At 44.4% G+C, this 26,012-nt stretch overlaps 1 long non-coding RNA gene across 1 annotated transcript; it reads right to left on the bottom strand.

Annotated features, from left to right (window-relative positions):
- Nucleotides 1-1,090: 1,090 nt before the first annotated feature.
- Nucleotides 1,091-25,629, bottom strand: LOC140128925 (uncharacterized). Its single transcript, XR_011855191.1, has 3 exons — nucleotides 25,498-25,629; nucleotides 1,417-1,512; nucleotides 1,091-1,283 (listed from the first exon to the last, which is right to left on the bottom strand). It is a non-coding gene; the product is annotated as an uncharacterized lncRNA (long non-coding RNA).
- Between the last annotated feature and the right edge of the window lie 383 nt (nucleotides 25,630-26,012).

The following is a 26,012-nucleotide window of genomic DNA, read 5'->3' on the forward strand; positions in this document are numbered from 1 at the left end:
GTGTGCCTAATTTATGAGAGTAAAATCTGGTCTAGAAACATTCTTGCCACTTAATGAATACGCCTGTAGAAATAGGGCCTTAAGTAGGGCCTTAAGAAATAGGGCCTTCAGTAGGGGCAGGGGTACTGGAGTCATTTGTAGCGAGCTTCATGCCAGAAAAGATCTAGAACGGTTTCGACAGAACTTGGTGGGGGGGGTCCCCGTTAGGAATTGTGCCCCAAGGCCCCAGTTACACTGCTTGCAGTGCTATATTCTAGGGTACACTTTGTCATGTGGCTTCTCCAAACTTAAAGGGAACCTGTTACCAGGAGACCCATTTTTAGCACTCCCACAGTCCCCACAGAGCATAGTACATACACTGCCAAAGTGTTTTTGTATACCTTTCATTAGCATGTGCTGTGTGACTAGGCAGTTGCCACAAAGGAGGGACTGGAAAGGAGCAGTTCCCCCCCACCCTTGGGAAACATGTGACCTTTTCAAATATATGAAGAACTCCCCACACTCAGGATTGCCTGTAGAGGAGCAGGGGGTGTCGCTAAGTCAAGTGATGGGTGTTTTCATATATTTGAAAAGGTCACATGTAGTAGCTGTTCCCCAAGGGTGGGGGGGAAACTGCTCCTTTCCAGACCCTCCCATTTGGCAACTGCCTAGTCACACAGCAGATGCTAATGAAAGGTACAATATAACATATATTTTTTTCTGTAAAACCTATTTTTAATACAAAAACACTTTGGCAGTGTATGTACTGTGCTCTGTGGGGACTGGGGGAGTGCTAAAAATGGGTCTCCTGGTGACAGGTTCCCTTTAATACCCACTTCTAAACATATTTGCCATGTTCGTCCATCTCAACTTTTTGTGACTTTCTAAGCATTTTCCAGACTTTTCGTTCCTACAAAGAGCATTCTAAATCACATTTTCAAATCTGACAGTTCAAAAGCACATTTAAACTATTAACAAATGATCCTAGTAAACCAAAGCTTTCCACGCAACTGTGTGAAAAAAAAAAAACTAATGAAAGTAAATTTTCTGATCTTCAATGTCTGAGGCTTTATAAACAGCAAGGTCAACAAAGGACATTTTAATAGGATGTTGAAGAAAATCACTTCTGATGAGACTTCAGGCAGCATAACATGCAAAGTTGATCTACAGTCTAGCAATAGGACTCAAGAACCCCTTATCATTCCACTCCTTGGTCGCTTCATTAATACTTTTGAAATTTCCCTGCATATTTTTCTGTGTTTTCAAGTATCGGATTCATCTGAGCCCAAGGGAAAAATGGCTGGCTGTGAAGTAGTTAATAGCAGAATGTTGTTATCCTGTCTCCATAAACTCAAAAAATGCTAATTCTCTACCTTTTTTTTTTCCAAAAGTCTAGCAGGAAATGCTAAGACGAAGCCGATGCTTCTTTCTGATTACCTGGAATGTTGGGAAAGTCGGAGAGCTCTTTTTATTTCATGACCTGACAGAGAAGGTCAAAGCCGTCGGGACCGGATTCTGATTACATAATGAAAACTAAAAACACAAGAGAACATATTAGCCATGTTACTCTTAGTTGGAAGACATAGTTACTAAATGGAAACTCAGACATCTGCCAAAGCATGGTGAAACATGCTGATCATTGTCGTATCTACTCATGTTTTATGCCTTGAGCTGTAGAGGAAATGCATCCACTTTTTTAGATTTTCCTGTTGTAATTGTTTGAAAATCATACATTGTTTAACTTAATATACAGTGGGGCACATTTACTTACCCGTCTCGTCGCGATACCTGAGGTATGTTGTCCGGCGAGGATTCGGAGCTGCCGCGATTCACTAAGATCGTGCATCCAATTTCCTGCATGTGCCGCTTCCCCTTCTTCTTCCTGGTGCATGTAAGTGCATGGCTTGTGACATAATTTTGAATGTTAAATCCCACACATTATCCGAATCCGTCGGATCGTCCGACGGCCCGCCCCCCGTTTTGTGTCGTGTGAAAGCCAGCGACAAAAAGCCCTTCTAAATGCGGTGCACATCGGAAATCATTGGATATTCCAATGATAGTGCGGTCCGCGGACCCTTAGTAAATGAGCCCCATTATGTGGATATTCCCACATAATGCCATTACAGCGTACATCATTTCTATTCCCATATGGTAAAAAATAAAACATTTTCAGTTATAACAACTTCTGATTTCTCCAAAGGAATTTTACAATTTCTTTCGCAATTAGTTCTACATACATATACAATAGAATAAAGCAGGATTTATCCATTACTATTGGATTCATTGTTATCCTGTCTAGTTTACTCCACTATAGGGGATTAAAGAGGTTTCAATAAATCTTTTCGATTAGATGTATCTCTGAGTGTATATGTACAGTGAAAGTGTGAAAGTATTTGACCCCCTTGAACTTTTCTACCGTTTGGCACATTTCAGACTTCAAACATAAATATATGAAATTGTCATTTTTTTTGAAGATTCAACAACAAGTGGGACCCAATTGTGAACCAATTGTAATAGAAATTTTAAACTTTCGTGAAAAATAAGAAACTGAAAAGTGAGGCATGCAATATTTATCGTCCACCTTTAATACTTTGTAGCGCCACCTTGTCTGTGATTACAGCTACAAGTCGATTGGGGTATCAGGTCTCTATCGGTTTTGCACATCGAGAGACTGAAATTCTTACCCAATCTTCCTTGGGAAACAGCTGGAGCTCAGGGAGGTTGGATGGAGAGATTTTTTAAGAACAGCAGTTTTCAGCCCTTTCCACAGATTCTCGATTGGATTCAGGTCTGGACTTTGACTTGGCCATTGTAATATGGTCTGGATTAGAGATGAGCGAACATACTCGCCCGCTCGAGAAAATGGCAGCTCCCGCCGTTTTGCTTTTTGGCGGCCAGAAACAGAGCCAATCACAAGCCAGGAGACTCTGCACTCCACCCAGCATGACGTGGTACCCTTACACGTAGATAGCAGTGGTTGGCTGGCCAGATCAGGTGACCCTGGGATAGACTAGCCGCTGCCCGCGCTGCTCGGATCATTCTCTGTCTGGATGCCGCTAGGGAGAGAGCTGCTGCTGCTCAGGGAAAGCGTTAGGGTGTTCTATTAGCTTACTGTTAGGCAGGAGTGATTCTTAAAGAACCCAACAGCCCTTCTTAGGGCTACAATAACGTTATAATTTTTTTTTTTTTTTATTTGCAGCTAGTACCATATTGTGAGGAATTAGCAGGGGGACTTGCTACCGTTGTGTTTAGCTCTTAGTGACACACATATCCACCTCAAACACCAAAGTGGGAAAATTTATTAGGGGTTTGAGTAGAATTAGGCACAGTCTGCCAGTTTCTTTTTATTTTACGTTTATTTTTTTCATAACTCAGCGTCATCTCATCTGGCATAGTAGTGTGCTGTAATACTTGGCTAGAAAATAGCCATAGGAGAATACAAACGTCTTAATTACGCCTACAGTAGCGTTATATATATTTGATTTCTGGTTGATCTGCTGGTGGCTGTACTTGCTGCAGTGCATCTACTATCAAATTGGGAGCAATTTGGAGTCAGACTTGCGACCACTGTGTTTTAGTGACGCACATATCCATCGCAAAGACCGAAGTGGGAAAATTTATTAGGGCCCGGGGTTGTATTTCAATTAGGCACAGTCTGCCAGTTTCTTTTTATTTTACGTTTATTTTTTTCATAACTCAGCGTCATCTCATCTGGCATAGTAGTGTGCTGTAATACTTGGCTAGAAAATAGCCATAGGAGAATACAAACGTCTTAATTACGCCTACAGTAGCGTTATATATATTTGATTTCTGGTTGATCTGCTGGTGGCTGTACTTGCTGCAGTGCATCTACTATCAAATTGGGAGCAATTTGGAGTCAGACTTGCGACCACTGTGTTTTAGTGACGCACATATCCATCGCAAAGACCGAAGTGGGAAAATTTATTAGGGCCCGGGGTTGTATTTCAACTAGGCACAGTCTGCCATTTCCTTTTTTATTTTACGTTTATTTTTTTCATAACTCAGCGTCATCTCATCTGGCATAGTAGTGTGCTGTAATACTTGGCTAGAAAATAGCCATAGGAGAATACAAACGTCTTAATTACGCCTACAGTAGCGTTATATATATTTGATTTCTGGTTGATCTGCTGGTGGCTGTACTTGCTGCAGTGCATCTACTATCAAATTGGGAGCAATTTGGAGTCAGACTTGCGACCACTGTGTTTTAGTGACGCACATATCCATCGCAAAGACCGAAGTGGGAAAATTTATTAGGGCCCGGGGTTGTATTTCAACTAGGCACAGTCTGCCATTTCCTTTTTTATTTTACGTTTATTTTTTTCATAACTCAGCGTCATCTCATCTGGCATAGTAGTGTGCTGTAATACTTGGCTAGAAAATAGCCATAGCAATAGGATAGCATCGTTTGGTTTTAAAAACTAAAAAACACAAAAAAAAAAAAAAAAAAAAAAAGTTAAAAAAAAAATACAAGTTATAACTCTCATTTTCAAAATGTTTAACCCGAGGGCTAGGGGTAGAGGACGAGGGCGGGGACGTGGGCGTCCAACTACTGCAGGGGTCAGAGGCCGTGGTCCTGGGCGGGGTGAGACACCACCTGCTTATGAGGGAGCAGGGGAACGCCGCAGAGCTACACTCCCTAGGTTCATGTCTGAAGTTACTGGGACTCGTGGTAGAGCACTGTTGAGGCCAGAACAGTGCGAACAGGTGATGTCGTGGATTGCCGACAATGCTTCGAGCAATTTGTCCACCAGTCAGTCTTCCACGCAGTCCACCCATGTCACCGAAATCGGCACTCCTCCAGCTCCTGCACCTCAGCCTCCTCCCCCCCAGTCTGCCCCCTCCCAGCAAAATTTGCCATTTGAACCGGCATACTCTGAGGAACTGTTTTCTGGACCCTTCCCACAGTCACAAACCACTTGTCCGGTTGCTGATGAGCAATTTTCTGATGCCCAGGTTTTCCACCAGTCGCAGTCTGTGGGTGATGATGACCTTGTTGACGTAGTGGAAGAAGTGTGTAAAGAGGTGTCCGACGATGAGGAGACACGGTTGTCAGACAGTGGGGAAGTTGTTGTCAGGGCAGGAAGTCCGAGGGGGGAGCAGACTGAGGGATCGGAGGATGATGAGGTGACAGACCCAAGCTGGGTTGAGAGGCCGGGTGAACACAGTGCTTCTGAGACGGAGGAGAGTCCTCGACCAGAACAGGTTGGAAGAGGCAGTGGTGGGGCCAGACGGAGAGGCAGGGCCAGAGCTGGTGCATCAGCGCCAAATGTGTCAACTAGTGAAGCTCCCGTGGCGAGGGCTCCTGCGGCGAGGGCTAGATTTTCAGAAGTCTGGAGGTTCTTTAAGGAAACACCGGATGACCGACGGACTGTGGTGTGCCACATTTGCCAAACCAGGATCAGCAGGGGTTCCACCACTACTAGCTTAACTACCACCAGTATGCGCAGGCATATGAATGCTAAACACCCCACTCAGTGGCAACAAGCGCGTTCACCTCCGGCCGTGCACACCACTGCTCCTTCCCCTGTGTCAGCTGATAGTCAGCCCCCTGCCCAGGACCCTGCCACAAAAACCCCATCGTCACCTCCACGATCCTCCACAGCATCCACCAGCGTTCAGCTCTCCATACCCCAGACGCTGGAGCGGAAACGCAAATATAGTGCAACCCACCCGCACGCCCAAGCCCTTAATGTGCACATTTCCAGATTGCTAAGCCTGGAGATGCTGCCCTATAGGCTAGTAGAGACCGAGGCCTTTCGCAGCCTCATGGCGGCGGCCGCCCCTCGGTATTCGGTCCCCAGCCGCCACTACTTTTCCCGATGTGCCGTCCCAGCCCTGCACCAGCACGTGTCAGACAACATAATCCGTGCCCTGACCAACGCCGTTTCTGACAAGGTCCACCTGACCACGGACACGTGGACGAGTGCTGCCGGGCAGGGCCACTATATATCTCTGACGGCACATTGGGTTAACTTGGTGGAGGCTGGGACCGAGGCGATAAAAGGCACACCGCCCAAGAACTATTACAGGGCATCACGGCGCAGACTGATCTGTGGCTGGCACCGCTGAACCTGAAGCCAGGCATGGTTGTGTGTGACAACGGCCGTAACCTGGTGGCGGCTCTGCAACTCGGCAGACTGACACATGTGCCATGCCTGGCCCATGTGTTAAATCTGATAGTTCAGCGTTTCCTCAAGACATACCCCAATCTGTCTGATTTGCTCACGAAGGTGCGCCGCATCTGTGCGCATTTCAGGAAGTCCAGCACAGATGCTGCCACTCTCAGGGCAGCGCAGCGCCGCCTCCAACTGCCCGCTCACCGACTGTTGTGCGACGTGCCCACGAGGTGGAATTCAACACTGACCATGTTATCCAGAGTTTACCAGCAGCGCCGAGCGATTGTAGACTGCCAGATGTCAACTTCCACCAGAACTGGTAGTCAGGTCAGTCAGCTTCCTCAAGTCTACAATGAGGAGTGGACGTGGATGTCTGATATCTGTCAGGTGCTGAGTAACTTTGAGGAGTCAACACAGATGGTCAGTGGCGATGCCGCCATCATCAGCCTCACCATCCCGCTGCTTGGCCTGTTGAAAAACTCTCTGGTCAGCATGAAGTCGGAAGCTTTGCGCTCCTCACAAGAGACAGGGGAAGAAGATTCCCTTGTTGATAGCCAAAGCACCCTTAGGTCTGTTTCTCAGCGCATATCGGAGGAGGTGGAGGTGGAGGAGGATGAGGAGGAAGAGGAGGAGAATGTTGGCGAGACACAAGAGGGGACCATTGTTGAGTCCTACACTGTTGAGCGTGTATGGGCAGAAGAAGAGGAGTTGGAGGAGTTGGAGGAGGAGGAAATGGACAGTCAGGCCAGTGAGGGGAGTGAATTCTTACGCGTTGGTACTCTGGCGCATATGGCAGATTTCATGCTAGGCTGCCTATCCCGTGACCCTCGCGTTCAAAGAATTTATTCCAGCACCGATTACTGGGTGTTCACTCTCCTGGACCCACGGTACAAGCAAAATCTTTCCACTCTCATCCCTGGAGAGGAAAGGAGTGTGAGAATGCATGAATACCAGCAGGCCCTGGTGCACAAGCTGAAACAGTATTTCCCTTCTGACAGCGCTAGCGGCAGAGTGCGTAGTTCTGCGGGACAAGTAGCGAGGGAGAGTAGGCGAGCAGGCAGCTTGTCCAGCACTGGCAAGGGTACGCTTTACAAGGCTTTTGCCAGCTTTATGTCACCCCAGCAAGACACTGTCACCTGTCCCCAGTCTCGGCAGAGTAGGGCTGATCTTTACAGAAAGATGGTGAGGGAGTACGTAGCTGACCATACCATCGTCCTAAATGATCACACAGCTCCCTACAACTACTGGGTTTCAAAGCTGGACATGTGGCACGAACTGGCGCTCTACGCCTTGGAGGTTCTTGCCTGCCCTGCCGCTAGCGTCTTGTCAGAGCGGGTTTTCAGTGCAGCTGGTGGCATCATCACCGATAAGCGTACACGCCTGTCGACTGACAGCGCTGACAGGCTGACGCTTATCAAGATGAATAAAGCATGGATTTCTCCTAATTTCAAATCTCCAGCAGGTGAAGGAAGCTCAACCTGAATAATTTATCCACTCCTCCTCCTCCTCATTTTCCTCCTTCTCCTCCTCTTTCTACAGTAAAGCAGAGGAAACTGGCTGTTTTTTGACAGGGCCCACTGGCTCTAGGTATAGTACTTTATGCATTTAATTTTTCTGGAGGGCCACCGACACGGTCCTCTGTTTTAAACAATTTTTGGGAGTGCCACATACAGGCACTCAATCTATTCAATTTTTCTGGAGGGCCACCTTTCCGGTCCTCTGTTTTAAACAATTTTTTGGGACTGCCACATACAGGCACTCAATCTATTCCATTTTTCTGGAGGGCCACCTACCTGCTCCTCTGGTTTAAAAACTTTTTTGGACTGCCACATACAGGCACTCAATCTATTCCATTTTTCTGGAGGGCCACCTACCTGCTCCTCTGGTTTAAAAACTTTTTTGGACTGCCACATACAGGCACTCAATCTATTCCATTTTTCTGGAGGGCCACCTACCTGCTCCTCTGGTTTGAAAACTTTTTTGGACTGCCACATACAGGCACTCAATCTATTCCATTTTTCTGGAGGGCCACCTACCTGCTCCTCTGGTTTGAAAAATTTTTTGGACTGCCACATACAGGCACTCAATCTATTCCATTTTTCTGGAGGGCCACCTACCTGCTCCTCTGGTTTGAAAAATTTTTTGGACTGCCACATACAGGCACTATCCAAATTGAATTGTCTCCATAGCAGCCTCCACACGTTGTCTCCATTGCTACCTCCAAAAGTCGTCCATATAGCTGCCTCCATACATCGTCCCTTTATCAAACGAGGTTTGTCAGGCCGAAATTTGGGTTGTTTTCATGGATTCCACATCAAAGTTGTTAACTTTGTCGCCACCCTGCTGTGTTATCCACAAAATACACTGGCAAACTTTTACCATTTACGGATATTATTTCAGCGCTTCTTGCGCATCTGTTTACATTCCCCTCACCCGCCATATCCTAAACTTATAAGAACGCTACTACACTTGATCTTATACAAAAGGTTCTTAGAAGTGCTGTTTGGGGAGTAGCCTAGAGACAGGGGCTTGGATTGGCGAAAGCTCGCCTAGCAGCGGAGCGCCAGCTCCATGCGCATCATGCGCTTCTTGCGCATCTGTTTACATTCCCCTCACCCGCCATATCCTAAACTTATAAGAACGCTACTACACTTGATCTTATACAAAAGGTTCTTAGAAGTGCTGTTTGGGGAGTAGCCTAGAGACAGGGGCTTGGATTGGCGAAAGCTCGCCTAGCAGCGGAGCGCCAGCTCCATGCGCATCATGCGCTTCTTGCGCATCTGTTTACATTCCCCTCACCCGCCATATCCTAAACTTATAAGAACGCTACTACACTTGATCTTATACAAAAGGTTCTTAGAAGTGCTGTTTGGGGAGTAGCCTAGAGACAGGGGCTTGGATTGGCGAAAGCTCGCCTGGCAGCGGAGCGCCAGCTCCATGCCAAGAACCAACTAACATAGTTTTAACTGCAGTACCTTTAATCTACTACTAGTTCACTGCCTCCATACATCGTCCCCTTATCAAACGAGCTGTGTCAGGCAGAATTTTGGATTGTTTTCATGGCTTCCATGTTAACTTTGTCGCCACCCTGCTGTGTAATCCACAAAATATACTGGCAAACTTTTATCATGTACCAATATTATTTGAGCGCTTCTTGCTCACCTTCTTTGGTTCCTCTCTGCTACCCATTGGTTTGAAGCCTGAGTCCATTTAGGGTATGTCGCCATGCCACTCTCTAGCCTTCCGCTGCTGCCGCTGCCTCTGCATGCCGTCCCCTATAGTGTCAGGGTCAATTATTGGATGTTTTAGATGCTATCTAGCTTCATTCTGTCACTCTGTCATGGCCATGCTGTTGCCCATAATTTTGGCATAATGGTGCGATTAAGCAGCCTCAGAGGCATCCATGCATGCTGCCCCTGCTGTTTCCTGTCCATTTCCGTGGTGTTTCCATCCTTTTCTGAGGTTCCCAGGTGTTTGGCCAAGCTTCCCTGTGCAGAGCCTTGGTCCCCTTGAAAAATGCTCGAGTCTCCCATTGACTTCAATGGGGCTCGTTACTCGAAACGAGCACTCGAGCATCGGGAAAAGTTCGTCTCGAATAACGAGTACCCGAGCATTTTAGTGCTCGCTCATCTCTAGTCTGGATATGTTTATTTGTGAACCTTTTGGGTGCAGCCACAGGTTCAGTTTTTCAGATGCAGTTTTTGAAGCCAAAAGCAGGTGTGGATCATAATGGGTGAGAACATATAATTGAGAGAAGCTGCTCCTTCTCTATTTTCACTCCACTCCTGGTTTGGGCAACAAAAACTGCATCTGAAAAATTTTAAGTGTGGTTGCACCCTTCATTGTAGATTTTGATTTATGTTTGGGATCTTTGTCTTGTTGGAAGATAAATCTTTGTCCCAGTCTCAGGTCTTTTGCAGACTCCAACAGGTTTTCTTCCAGAATGGTCCTGTGTTTTACTCCATCTATCTTCCCATCCCATCCCCTTCCCAGTGGGGATGGTGTGTTCAGGTGGATGAGCTGTGTTGTATTGTGGCCAAAAAGTATGATTTTGGTTTCATCTGACCAGAGCATCTTCATTGAGTGAAGAATGAAGATTGTTTGAATTCAAAAATATGTTTTTATATATTAATTGTACAAATACAACTCTTTACTCATCCTTAAAGTTCATTGAGGTGCCTAATTGTGTTGTAATCCTCATTTGACACCAAAGCAGCTCTATTCTGAGCACCAAGATTTATTTATTTCTCAATTGGTCCCGTTTTTATGTCTGGTCCATCATGGCTCTTCCATTTAATGTTCAGCAGTGACAGCGCTGTATTAGGCTTCATGCACATGAACATTGGGGCACATTTACTAAGAACTGTGCAGTCAGTACCATGTGCAGTTTGCCTGTGTAGGGTGCAGACAGGGCCGGCTCCAGGTTTTAGTGGGCCCCTGGGCGACAGAGCCCTAGTGGGCCCCTTTATGGGCCGACCTTCAGTAGTCACACTGCCCCCCCTCCCCCGCGTGGACACATCCCCCCCTCCTGTATACACACTGCTACCCTCTCCCCATGTATACACACTGCTACCCTCTCCCCATGTATACACATTGCTACCCTCTCCCCATGTATACACACTGCTACCCTCTCCCCATGTATACACACTGCTACCCTCTCCCCATGTATACACACTGCTACCCTCTCCCCCTGTATACACACTGCTACCCTCTCCCCCTGTATACACACTGCAACCCTCTCCCCCTGTATACACACTGCTACCCTCTCCCCCTGTATACACACTGCCCCCCTCCTTTATACACACTGCTACCCTCTCCCCCTGTATACACACTGCCCCCCGTATACACACTGCTACCCTCTCCTCCTGTATACACACTGCTACCCTCTCCCCCTGTATACACACTGCCCCCGCTCCTCCTGTATACACACTGCCCCCTCTCCCCCTGTTTACACACTGACCCCTCCTCCTGTATACACACTGCCCCCCTCCTCCTGTATACACACTGCCCCCCCTTCCTCCTGTATACACACTGCCCCCCTCCTGTATACACACTGCCCCCCCTCCTCCTATATACACACTGCCCCCCTCCTCCTATATACACACTGCCCCACCTCCTCCTGTCTACACACTGCCCCCCTCCTCCTGTATACACACTGCCCCCCTCCTCCTCCTCCTGTATACACACTGCCCCACTCCTCCTCCTCCTGTATACACACTGCCCCCTCTCCTCTTCCTCCTGTATGCACACTGCCCCCCTCCTTCTGTATACACACTGCCCCCCTACTCCTGTATACACACTGCCCCCCCTTCCTCCTGTATACACACTGCCCCCCCCCCTGTATACACACTGCCCCCCCCCTCCTCCTATATACACACTGCCCCCCTCCTCCTGTATACACACTGCCCCCCTCCTCCTGTATACACACTGTCCCCCTCCTCCTCCTGTATACACACAGCCCCCCCTCCTCTTCCTCCTGTATACACACTGCCCCCCCTTCCTCCTGTATACACACTGCCCCCCCTTCCTCCTGTATACACACTGCCTCCCCTTCCTCCTGTATACACACTGCCTCCCCTTCCTCCTGTATACACACTGCCCCCCTCCCCCTGTATACACACTGCCCCCCTCCTCCTGTATACACACTGCCCCCCTCCTCCTCCTCCTGTATACACACTGCCCCCTCTCCTTTTTCTCCTGTATGCACACTGCCCCCCTCCTTCTGTATACACACTGCCCCCCCTTCCTCCTGTATACACACTGCCCCCCCCCTGTATACACACTGCCCCCCCTCCTCCTATATACACACTGCCCCCCCTCCTCCTGTATACACACTGCCCCCCTCCTCCTGTATACACACTGTCCCCCTCCTCCTCCTGTATACACACAGCCCCCCCTCCTCTTCCTCCTGTATACACACTGCCCCCCCTTCCTCCTGTATACACACTGCCCCCCCTTCCTCCTGTATACACACTGCCTCCCCTTCCTCCTGTATACACACTGCCTCCCCTTCCTCCTGTATACACACTGCCTCCCCTTCCTCCTGTATACACACTGCCCCCCCTCCTTTATACACACTGCCCCCCCCTCCTTTATACACACTGCCCCCCCTCCTGTATACACACAGCCCCCCCACCTTGTCTACCCCCTCACCTTACTGATGCAGCTCTCTGTGTGGTCACTGCTTTCCCCGGCAGGTCATGTGACCATGATGTCATCACAGGTCCTTCAGCCAACGATGTAGCAGCTCCTGCTGGGGAAAGCAGTGACTGCAAATGTTCTCATAGCGATCTGTGTCCGGAAGACACAGATCGCTATGAGAGACGCCCGACACTGCTACAATTGATCTGGGGGCCCGAGTGGGCCCCTCCAGTACCCCGGGGCCCCGGCACTTGCCCGGGTTAGCCGGGTGCTGGCGCCGGGCCTGGGTGCAGAGAGCATCATATTGCGGATTTCTGGCACCAATTCTTCATGAATCTGGCCCGCTTGCACTGCTCTTACAGAGTGCACCATCTTTTTTTTGGTGAACCCTTAAACCCATAATGGCCTCGCCCTTTTTTGTTTTTTTCATTTTTCACTCTCCACCTACAAAAATCTATAACTTTTTTTAATTTTTACACGCAAAGAGCTCTATGATGGCTTGTTTTCTGCGTAACAAAATGTACGTCATAGTGACGGTATTTAATATTCCATGCCGTGTACTGGGAAGTGGGAAAAAAAATTCTATGCACCCCCATCTTCTTGAAGCCACCGGCAAAGCGTTGATTGACGGGATAGCACCCACAATTGGTGCTGGCACCGATTGCGGCTGTTGCCAGTAAATCTTAGCTGCATTACGCAGCAAAGTCTTACCGGCTATGGAGAAGGCTCAGCCTGTGAGCCCTCTCCATGCACCCGACACGCGCCATGCCATTACGGAGAGCGTCGGGAAAGGGTCAAAATGGACCATGCAAAACATTTCTATCAGACTTTGCATGTTAAATCTAGCGCACGGTCCGACTGAGCACCGAAATGCCCCCTTTAGTGCCGAAATTTGTGTTGGATGAAGCATAGTGCAGCCGTGCCACAAAACGGGGGCGTGTGACACAAATGTAGCGCAGGCACTTCTCAATCACCTGTGCTAGCAGTTTGCACTGAAAAGAACGTGCAAAGTCCCACAGAAAACTGTCGCATGGCCATTGGGGCCATTGTTTTCTCAGGTGGCACTCTCACAGTTCCATGTATTTCTATGGGTTCATAAACACAGCTGTGGATTCCTCAACTCGTTTTTTAGTCTAGTGCCCCTGAGAAAGTCTGAGAGGATGCCTTATTCTAGGTCTTGTTTGAGACTCTGCTTTCCCATAGTAGTCTATTGGGCTGTCAAAAACACAAAACAAAAAAATTAATGACACTACAAATACACGGGCCTACTCTGTGGTCACGTGGTGGAAATACTGGTTGACACACGGTCCTAAAATATGGTCAATATCGCCATTTTTAGGAGGCCTTAGGCTACATTCACACTGCCGTGTGCTGTGATCTGGCCGCGTGATTTGCGTGCAGATCACAGGCTCCATTGTAGTCAACAGATTCCAAACGCTGTGTAAAGAGCACATCATGTCTCACCACACTGTGTTCTAGGCCAGCTGTTGCACCCCAAAAAATCAGGATCTACTCTTGCCCTTCTTTGGAGGCATGATTTCTCGGCTTCCTATGGAGAGGGGAGGCCCGATCATCCTTGCGGCTCAAGGCAACATGTACGCTGCTATGGTAGTGTGCATGTAGCCTTAGGTAGTAGCAGGTGTGTACTGCAATCCCTGACACCCTGTTAATTCTCTGTTTAATTTGCTTTAGTAGACGAGAAACACATTCATCTTCCATATGGTCATGTTATAGTAGCCTATAATAGTCTATAATGAGGGGGAAGGAAAAACAACAACAAACATTTATAATGTGACTTCTTTTTTACATTGGTCTCAAAAACCATAAGATATGTCCACATGCTAATGTTGTATTCATGTAATGCTGTTTGTTACTTCTTTATGTCATCCATGTTGATTGAGATTCAGCTAGAAAGAGTATAAGGTCTGTCTTCACGTGCACCTTATGGGAGACATTTTGACGGCTAGTCTCCTTTCACAAGCTGCTGGACAAATAATAGAAGATAACGCTGGAAAAAGACGCAGCTTGATGAAGTACATGAAGTAACTGGGACTGTATAATGATTACTGGGGGAGCTGTATACAGTGGTTGCTGGGGGAGCAGTATATAGTGATTTCTGGGGGAGCTGTATATATGGATTTCTGGGGGAGCTGTATACAATGATTGCTGGGGGAGCTGTATATAGTGATTACTGGGGGGCTGTATATAGTGGTTGCTTGGGAGCTGTATATAGTGGTTACTTGATGAACTGTATATAGTGATTGCTGGGGGGCTGTATATAGTGATAGCTGGGGAGCTGTATATAGTTATAGCTGGGGAGCTGTATAAAGTGGTTTCTGGGGAGCTATATATAGTGGTTGCTGGGGAGCTATATATAGTGGTTGCTGGGGAGCTGTACATAGTGGTTGCTGGGGAGCTGTACATAGTGGTTGCTGGGGAGCTGTACATAGTGGTTGCTGGGGGAGGTGTATATAGTGATTGCTGGGGTGTTGTATACAGTGATTGCTGGGGGATTGTATACAGTGATTGCTGGGGGAGCTGTATATAGTGATTGCTAGGGGAGCTGTATACAGTGATTGCTGGTGACTGTATATAGTGATTACTGAGGGAGCTGTATATAGTGGTTGCTAGGGAAGCTGTATATAGTGATTACTGAGGGCTGTATATAGTGATTACTGAGGGAGCTGTATATTGTTATTGCTGGGGGAGCTGTATATAGTGATTACTATACCCTGGGCTGGACTACATTCAATGGGAGCCCCCACCAGATTATGCACCCAGGAGCCCCCACCAACCTTAATCCGGCCCTGGGAGGATCCATTTGTCCTTGTCAGGCAGCTGAACTAGTCAAAATAGTGGTCAAAAAGAGAATCATCATTATATACATTTACATCTTATACTGGAACCTAACTTGAAAGCAAAGGTTTATAATAAGACTGAATCACTTATAGTCTTAAAGGGTTTTTTCCACTAAGCAAGCTACTCCCTATCTACAGAATAGGGCCTAACTTGCTGATCGGTGGGCCTCTTAGTGATGAAACGGGGGGTCCGACTGGGTCCAAGGTCCCCTTATTTCTCCCCGAGATGACAGGAGCAGATGGCCACGCCTGGTCATTCTTCTCCATTCATCTTTATGGAGCTGACTGAGATTCCCGAGTGCATCAGACCCCACCGATCAGCAAGTTAGGCCGTATTCTATTGATAATACCTAACTTGCTTGGTGGGAAAACCCATTTAACAACGCAATGATAAGCGAGATGTCATCTCTTGTATGTAGACAAACTGGACATGGCATCAACAGAGACTTACATGGTGTACCAATAATTTCTCCACTTGTAAATGTGATCTTATAAACACTGACGTTTTCTTTCCAGTTTTCCTGGTACATTCAGTTTGACTTGTTCTCTAATTCTCGGAGGCTTATAAATATATGTATATTTTTAAACCCAAAGTGTGAAGCACCTAATTAATGAATCTGGCTTTGAACAGATGGTATGTTTTATTCATTGTGTAGTTTTTTTTTCTTGTTCTACCCCCGTTCTGTGTAACTACCAGTTGAAATCCTTATAATTAAACCCTTTTGCATACGAGTCGATGGGGTGAGTATTTTAATGAGACAAGTAAGGGGTCACTTTCATGATCATTACCTGCAGAGAGGGATTTTTTTTTTGTTATTTAGTGAAATAGAACAATGAGATTGTAACATAGCAAATGTGTGAAAATGATAGGATGGGAAAGGGGATACGAGGAGCGAACAGATGGAGAGAAGAAATAAACATATGAGAAGATCATTTGTTAGGGGGATAGAAAATATTTTTAAAGGTTGTTGTTATGTCTAAGCTTATGCCTTGACATAAAGAGTATAATGGGCAAGTCCATTGTTTGTGTCAACAAACCTTATTTTTTTTTAAACATTTTTGTCAGCCGGTAGATTCTTTAGATTCTTTTTATGCTGTAATCAAAATAAGTCACCAGAATATGCACAGCAAGCTCTAAATTCATGTTATTACTGGGGTAAAATATTTATAATATATACATATAATACGTAAGAAAAATAAGATTGATGGGGGACCAACTCCAAGCAGATGAACTGTTTGCAGAAGTAGGCAGGTGTCATGGGCGGTCTCGTGACTCATGTTTCGGGTCGCGGGCACACCCAAGCATCTCCGTGTGCCCCCGTTTCACAATAGCTTACCTGTCCTCGCTCCTGATTTCAGGTCCTAGGGTGAGCGCACACGCCGGCTTCACAAGATTTAAAGGGCCAGTGCGCCGTTAATTGGTGCTGGCCTTACCCAGAATTCTATTTAACCCAGCCTTTTCCTGCACACCCTGTCGGATCTTTGTGTCTCACAGCCTTAGAAAAAGCTTGTTTCCCATGACCTTTGCGATTAGTGTGATTTCCCGTTGTGACCTGGACCTGTTCCCGTTTACGCTCCTTCTTTGCCAGCCCTGCCCTTCTGCTCTGCCTCTGACCCTGAACCTTTGCCGCCTGTCTTGATCTCCTGCCTGTCGCCAACTACAAAGCAGCCTTCCATTTCTGTACCTCGCTTTGGCAGCCACCATGGAGTTGCATTTGTGGAACGACCTGGTGGTACCCCACTTCAGCATGTCCAATCCACTTTGCGGCGGGCTCTGGTGAAAGCCGGGTGCCACTTAGACTCTGGTCCCAGGTGTCGGCTTATGTAATCATCCGCGGTGGTCCAGTGCGTCCACCACCCCTGGAGCCTAACAGCAGGCAAGTATGGTGCATGAAGAATACAGTGCCATTCGAATATAGTAGCTGAACTGAGTCACTGCAGCTGAGCTCATATTTAATTTGATTTAATTTGCGTCTTGTTCCATTTCGAGTTTATCAGCTGGGTAGGACAGCTCATGGGAGGGGGGGGGGGGGTTCTATGTGTGTTGGTTCCCCGCCAATCTGATATTGTGAACCTATTCTTTGGAAATGTTATGAATAGCGATGAGAAACTTTTTAATTCCTCATTCATTGTGGCTTTGAAATCTAATGGGTGGACCTGTTAAAGGAAACCTACCACTTAGAATGGCAGGGGTAAGCAGTAAGTACCGAGCACCAGCTCAGGGTGAGCTTGTGCCGGTATTTACTTTCGTTAGTGTTATAAACCGCGGTATCGTGGTTTTAACACTTTTTAAACTTTAGAGCAGAAGGGGCTTCGGCGCTGCGCGCGACCGTGCTCGCGCAACATCTCCGCTATTTCCTATGGAGGCGCGCGCACGGTTGCACGCAGCGCCGAAGCGTCTTCTGCTCTAAAGTTTAAAAAGTGTTAAAACCGCGATACCGCGGTTTATAACACTAACGAAAGTAAGTACCGGCACCAGCTCACCCTGAGCTGGTGCTCGGTGCTTACAGCTTACCTCTACCATTCTAAGTGGTAGTTTTCCTTTAAGTGATAGACAGCCATCTGTCTGAGCAGAACTGATCAGGACTACCCACAAATTACACCAAAACATTTTTGAAACAACAATTATTTGCTGAATTCTTCCTCCCCTACAACATGCTACTTAAAGATACAGTAGTGCTGAATGTACAACTGATAAGTGAGGTTGTGATTCTGCTTTGGTTTGAGCCTTTTACGAGGGTCCATCACAAATATATGCCAACCATGCCATCTCCATACAGAAATGTCTGCTCGTGGGCGTTACCATCTTTAAATGGTGGTCAGCCCTGCCTGTGACATCACCGAGGGGCGCCTACTGGCACAATGACTTCTAGGAACTTGTTAACCCCTTACCGCCGAAGACACTATTCACCTTCCTGATACGGCCCAATTTTTCAAATCCGCCCTGTGTCACTAATAGGGGTTATAACTTGGGAACGCATCAATATATCAAAGTGATTTTGAAATTGTTTTGTCATGACACTTTATACTTCATGTTATTTGAAAAATGTTGCTGGTATATTTTGTGTTTATTTATGAAAAAAACTGATATTTAGTTTAAATTTGAAAAAATTCTCGATTTTCAAAATTCAAAATGTTCTACTATTTCAACACAAAGTCATAACAGCAAAAATACTTGTTAACTAACATTCACCGAATGTCTAATTTATATGGATATGGTTTTCCCATTTTCATTAAAAATGTCATTAACCCCATAAATTACCCCATTATATAAACTACACCCCTCAACGTAAGTAAAACAATTTTTATGAAGATTGTTAACCCTTTAATTGTTTTACAGGGGTTAAAACAAAATAGTGTCCAATTTTGATATTTCAATTTTTTTGGCTAAATGAAGGTGTTTTTCCAAAAATTTACACATTCTCAGTGGATAAAATACCAAAATGCTCCACAAGATTGAAACCTAATCTCTCCCAAGTATAACAACACCCCATATGTGGTGGTCAACTGCTGGTGGGCAAATGCCCGGGCATTGAAGGGAAGCTGCGCCATTCAGAGACGATTATGCATTGTAACTTTTTGACAGCTATACAATATTTTTTTTTTGGGCAATTTGGACATATTAGGGCTTGTTATTCAACAAGAGATGCACTTTACAAATACTTTATTTTCGTAGGCCATTAGCTTATTGATGAGATTTTATTAATTCTTGAAAGTATGGAGGAAAAGAAAATCGTCAATTTTGGTCTCCTTTCTTTTTGTATTTTTTGGTGGCTGTAAAAATACTATATTATCTTTATTCTATAGATCACTACGATTACGGTGATAGCTCATTTATATATTTTTTTTATATATTTTTACAATTTTACTGAAGAAAAACTAACATAGACGGTCCCCAGGTTACATACAAGAAAGATTCTGCAGGTTTGTTTTTAAGTTGAATTTGTATGTAAGTCGGAACGGAATACTTTATAATTGTAGCCCCAGTAAAAAAATGTTTGGTCTCTATCACTATTGGATTTTAAAAAGTTGGGTTGTCATAAGAACCAAGAGTAACAATAAATTATATTACAGACACTCGGGATAATTGTTATAGCTGTTTATTGTAGCCAAAGGCCAAAGTACAGTAAATTACCAGACATAGCTTTTATATTTTTTGGTTGACAGAGCTGGGCAATGGCTTATTTTTTGTGTTGAGCTGTCCTTTTCAGTGGTACCATTTTGGCACAAATAACTTTTGATCACTTATTGGAACATTTTTGTGAAGAGATTGTTACGGACGCGACGATACCAAATATGTGGGTTTTTTCATGATTTTGTGTTTTTTTGTACTTAATAAGGTATGTAGAGGGAATGTTGGTGTTTAGAAGACTTTCACTTTATTTAATTAATTCTTTTTATGAAAAAATGGTTTAATAAAGTGTTTTAAACCTTTTTTTACTTTTACAGATTGGCTTGAACAAATGATGCTCTGATCACTTGTTCAAGCTCCTATTCCTATAGGGCCCCTTTCACACTTGCTTTTTTCATGCGCGTTTTCATGCGTGACCACGACATGTAAGTGGTTAACACCCGTGATGGGAAGCGGAACCCAGAAGCGGGACGTAGTACTACGTCATGATGCAGCAAGTCCCTGCCACAAGTGAAGTAGTACTACATCCAATGTTGGTAAGAGGCTAAAGGACATCTACCATAAGATTTAGTGAAAGGAAGACTTTCACCTAACTGCTTATTACCTTGTCCAGGGGAACACACCGTTTTTAAAATATAAATCCCAAATAAACTTTATATAAATATGCTAATGAGCCTAAACTGCTTCTGTTGACATCATCTTAGAGACTCTAGGCTATGCTGAGCGGTAATTTATTCACTCCCCTGGTCTCTCATTCCCCCCCCCCCCTCCCACCGACCCTCCTGCTTAAGCTGCAAACAGCCACTGATGTCAATGGGGCAGATTTACTTACCTGGTCCAGTCGCGATCCAGCGGCGGGTTATCCGACGCTGATTCGGGTCCAGCTGGGATTCACTAAGGTCCGTGCACCTATATCCACTAGGTGTCGCTGCTGTGCTTAGGTCCGCCGGAGTTCACCTTCTATATGTTGGTGCAGGTAACTGCGTGTCAAGCGACACTTTTTTTTTTAAATACTGCGATTTTTCCAAATCCGTTGGGTTTTCCGACTACCACGCCCCCGATTTCCCGAAGCGCCACAATCCGATTGCTTACACCAAAAACCTGGGGCAATTCAGCGCAAATCTGAAAAAATTCAGGAAACCCGACGAAAAAAACCCATTTGGGCCCTTAGTAAATGACCCCCAAAAGTTCGATTTGTTTGACACTTTATTTAAAAAGAGGCAACTTTCACATGTGGATTCAGCTGAACACTGCAGAAAGTTAGATAATGGCGAACTTTGAAAGGAGACTGCTTAAGGCGCAAAAAAAAGTCCCTTAATAAGCACAAGCACCATGAAAGGTCTCAAAATTTTTTTTAAAAAAGGCAAGCCAACAGTTTGATAGATGTGCCCCATTGAGTTTTATTGTATTAATTTATTTATTACACTATGAGTTTTTGTAGCAGACGTTCATATGCCTGGAATATACAACCAAATTAAAATAAAACATATGACGTCTGGTGTTTTATTTTATCATGTTCTCATCATATTTAATAGAGCCAAAAGTCTTTTTGAGTTTAAGAATACAGCACCTGTTCCAGCGTATTCTCATAAAATTGAACATTTCAAAAGCTTCCATTGCTAAACTGTATTGCTGATACAAGGAGCTGACATCACATACTCTTCATTTACTTAAATTCTCTGCTCTTACATGTGTCCAGCCCTGGAATAACTGTCTGTGTTTTTTCATGGAGGTCACTGTAATAAATCTCAGAAGATTTGCCGCTTTGCAGTTTTAGAAAGTAGAATCCCATGAAAGTAAAATGAGCCTCAGAATGCCAGTTTTGAACTTCTTTCCCTTTTATCTCTCTTAAACAGTATTTTACAGGAGGTGCAGACCTTCTTCGACTCAATACAGGCTACAATACCTCCCATTACCTATGTATGCTGATGTGGTGTTAACTTGAAAGTCAATTTTTTTGCTATGACCTACAAATTATTTTTCTTACAGAGTGAATAATATTTAAACAGAAAACTTTTGGCTTTACTTAGTTATAACCCAATGCTACTTGGACAGCTCAATGGATGCTGGTTGTAAGAGGTTAACTAATAAAGGAAAAGGGGAATCCATATGCTCTTTGATTTCTAAAATTCAGGGATCTGAGAAGGATGTGAAAGTAGGAAAACAATAGCAATTCGCCACTACAAACTTTCACTGTAAGCAGTGAGAAACTAAAGTGCCCTTATAAGGGCTAACAGTCTCTGAGTGGCCCTGCAAGGGGAGAGGGAAAACTTACTTTGTCTGGCAGCTACTGGATGGTAGAGACAGACAAGGACATAGAGGGACAAACAATAGATACAGACAAACAAGCGAAGTTGGAAAGAACTGTGTCAAATCCAAGATGGTGGCAAAGCACAGAATTGAATTAATATAAAGAGGTTGAGTAAACATAGCGGAGGATGGATACACAGAATAGCAAAGTAATAACAAGCAAAAATCGGATAAGGTATGAGGAAACTAGTAGAACCAGCAGGGTGTAGTTGAACTGGGCAGATGAAAAAAGCTGCAGAGGAATCAGGTGTGGTTCAATGAATCCCAATACAGCAGAACCTTAGCCACAGTTCACACACACAAAACACAGAAGAAAATGAACGGCACCTACGCCACACTCTACGGCACAGATGTTACACATATACAAAATAGTACAGTTACAGTGTCAACCCCATTGGCTATTCTAACATTTCTATTTATTGAAATTGTTTTTACTTTGCAGAAGTTTTATTTAAAATGCCTTAATTTGTAAAGTATGGTAAATTCACAATGGTCTAGATATATCAAAAGTAAGGCAAACTGCCACAGTTTGCCTCACAAATGTGCAGCATACAGCGTGCTACATAATTCTTTTGAACCGCTTTAATAAATGTTTCAAAAACTCTGACTAAGCACTACCACACCCCCTTAGGTGAATATTTTGGACACAGTGCAGCCGTGACACAAAACTGACTTAGACTCATTGTAAATACACGTGGAAGCTCCAAAGACTTTATTTTTTAGTGCATTGTCATGCAAAAATCTGGCACAGCCAGTTGAATATATCTGGGCCATTGTATGGCATCTAAATATACTGCAAATGTACTGCACTCTCGAGAAATCAGTTCCAAAAAGTTTAAATAAAGTGGAGAAAAAAAGAAAAATGCCACGGCTATCACAAACCTTACCAACAGGGAATAACAGTGAGCCCTGAACTTCCCACAACTGAGCTAAACCAGAGATATCAACTGAACAGTGGTCCCTACCCTAAATCAGTGCACAGTACAGAAAGACAAACAATACAAACAGACAGATACAAGACAGACAACAAAGCAAAATTAAAGAAACCAGATCAAAAACAAAGATGGCCGTGAGATACAAAATTTTACGACAGAAGACTAATCAGGCAAAAGGTCAGAATCACAGGAAGATCTTAGAAGAGTTTTATATCACAAAGAGACAGAAAGACAAAGTCAATAACAGGCACAGGTGTATTAAGGGCGGCACGGTGGCTGAGTGGCTAGCACTACTGCCTTGCAGCGCTGGGGTCCTGTGTTCGAATCCCACCCAGGTCAACATCTGCAAAGAGTTTGTATGTTTTCGGGGTCCTCCGGTTTCCTCCCACACACCAAAACATACAATTAGATTGTGAGCCCCATGCACTTTGCACTTCTATAGCAAAAAGAACATCTTATTAAACTTATTTGGGCAGTTTAATAACCATATTATTAAACTTATTTGGGCAGCCTTGTGATAAGAAAAAAACTGGTACCAAAAAAGTTTAACATGTGCCAAAATTGTCAGCAGGTTACCGAAGACAGGAATGCTTATGTTAAGTGAAATTCTTAGAAAAAGTAGAATGAGAATGGATTTTTCCTTAGTTATAAGTCAGAGAGACTTCAGCAAAGCTCAGCTAATATTTTGCTTGATTGTGATGTTAAAGAAAGCAATTCACTCAGTAAATCGGTGATAGCTTTAGCAACATCATTAGCCCAAGGCCTGTGCTTAAAATATGTCCCCTGATGGTGAAGTCTACCACCTTCTCTTCAAGCCTTTCTCGAGTACGTTAGTCAACATACACTGCCTGCCTGCTGAACACAGTCAGAAGACTGATGTGTTTGTTCTTTTAAGGCTGAAACAAGGGCCTCGGCTTCATTTTTTGTGTTAAAAGTGGGAAAACATAGTTTAATTACAGAAAAACGAGTGAAGAATGCAAAAGTTTTCGAGCTAACATAAGGGCAAAACAGTAAACAAAATGAATAAAAAAATACCCTAAGGGAAGAAGAAACAGATGAAATTATAGTACAGAATTAAGAGGCTGAAGCCATTGCCAAGCATGTAAGTGTATAATTATAATGCATAGATTTTATGTTAAAGTTCCCTTAACTTACAGCAGTTTGAAAGTCTTTGAGTGATGTGCCGCAGAGTAGTCAATTGCCTAAAGTGACTTATTTTATGACGCTGTTCTTTAAATTCTACAACTTTTTCAATACATTGCTACTCATTGAAATCTTCATTTGTTATCATAAGCAACATTTTACACAATACAGGGGATAAACTAAACTGCTTTAAGGCAAAGTTAGGTTAGATTAGACAGTTTTACAGTATACTACACCAGATTTTTAAAGTGTCTCATGCCATGGGTGTTAAAGGGCTCGTTCACACGTCCGTAATGGGAACCGATAGTCCACATTGACGCCTATGTAGCCCAATGACACCTATGTCGCCCAATGACGTCTATGTCGCCCGGACATGGTGCGGTAAGCACATGTCCTATATTTACCGCAGGCCCTGTGCTTCTTTATGGCTGACATGTTCTCAGGCCGGGCGAGCACACGTTCATCTGAATGTACCCTAAGACTGTCCAGCCTAACACGTTCATCTGAATGTACCCTAAGACTGTCCAGCAGAAAATAGTACATAATCCAACAAATGTTTCGCAGTACATGTTGTTACTCTCAAAAAAAGCGCTTGGATTTTTATATGATTATAGGCGGAGACATATTCTGCCATATGTTCACGGCCATGCAGCCATGCTACCCCTTGTGTCACCAGATACATCAAGAAACTTAGGCCGCTTGATGTATCTTGGGGGCAGCACGGCCATCAGCCAAAACTACGTCCGGGCCAACATGGTGTAGTTTTGGGTAAAAATCACTGAACAAAAGTTCCCTGGTTTTTCAAAAAACAGAGGGATGGGGTGCCCCCTCAACTGGCTGCCGCTCCCCTTTACACCCGAGCTACTTGCGATTATGGAGCAAAACACTATCTGTTTGTTCAGTGGCCAGCACATGTCCCCATTTCTATCTATGGCCATGTGTATGAGGCTACTGGCATGGCAGCCTATTTCATCGGCACATGAGCAGACTACAGACGGCCCACAAACACATGTTGCTTTGTTTGCAGTTCACGAACAGCACAAGTTCACGTATATGTGGCCTAAAATTTACAAACCATGTCAAGTTGCAGAATGTGTGAGGCAGTGTCTGTTTGAGTTATTATTGATAATAATAATAATAATTGGGATTATCAATAACTTCATTACAGACACCTTACAGCTAATCATTGCAACCTGGGACTATAGTTAAGCATTCAGAGACCTTCACCAGAGGTCACAGTGGGTAGAGGGGTCCGTCTTTAACTAGGGGTCATCTGTAAGTCGGGTTTCCTTAAGTAGGGGACCACCTGTACTTTATGTATTAGTGATAGGATAAAGCTTTACTGGTCTCTATACATTGGTTGCTTCTAGATTGCATCAACTGTCTGTTTATGTTTTTTAATTTATGACATAAAGTTAGATGGATGTTATACATTTTTATGAAAGAACTGTGTAACTCCTCCATTTTTGGTAGGAAGAAAAAGCAAAGCAACTAGCAGTAGTAATAGCAAATAAACAAGTGTCAGAAGACTGAGAATTAACGGGCATCCTATGATGGAACTGGGTAAAATATAAAGTGAATAATGGACGTTGCCCCTAGTAGCTGACTGGTTTTGCCATCCATCACTCAAGCCACAGCTGCACTCAAACTGAACTCAAACTGAACTCAAACTCACATCCAGATCCTGAAAATTGATGTACCCACCAGTGTGTTTGTCCTGCCCGACCGGGATTTAAGTTTTGTATATTTTGTTTTCTGACCACCCTTGCCTTGTGATTTTGTACTTCATTGTCATCTGGATGTGACTTGTATTTGTACCTCGAATACTGTTTTGTTTTCCATTTTGTCTCATACATCCTCACATGTATTGACTTGGATTTCTGACCTTGACTTTTGCTTTCTCTTCTGTATTTCTTTCTCACATTAGTCTGGTAGGAAATGTCTCCTATTTGGGGGTCATCACCCAGGAAGGTGACTTCTGATTCTCTTTATCTTCTTTCTTAAATCAAAGAATTACAACATAAAAACCTGCATGTTTGCTTACCTTACCCGGCTATCAATGACCTCAATATAGTTGTCAAGCAAATATATAAAGTAACTACACGAACAAAACAGTTAATATACAAGGTTATTATCACAGTTTGCAACCACGAAACATGAACAGTTTTCATTCAAATCTCTGTAAAACCATATTATAGGTTTCCTACAGTTTTGTGGATATTTTTAGCATTGTTATTTTACTGAATGCCTAAGCACATGCAAATTTTTTTGTGAAAAGAGGTTTATTATTTTGTAATGAAGAAATCCTGACAGGTTGCTCAGATCAAACTTCCAAAGCGTCTTTTCTACTTTATACCTGACCCTGCAAGGTTAAAGA

The sequence above is a fragment of the Engystomops pustulosus genome, chromosome 4 (assembly GCF_040894005.1).
Source record: "Engystomops pustulosus chromosome 4, aEngPut4.maternal, whole genome shotgun sequence".
Classification (NCBI taxonomy): Eukaryota; Metazoa; Chordata; class Amphibia; order Anura; family Leptodactylidae; genus Engystomops; species Engystomops pustulosus.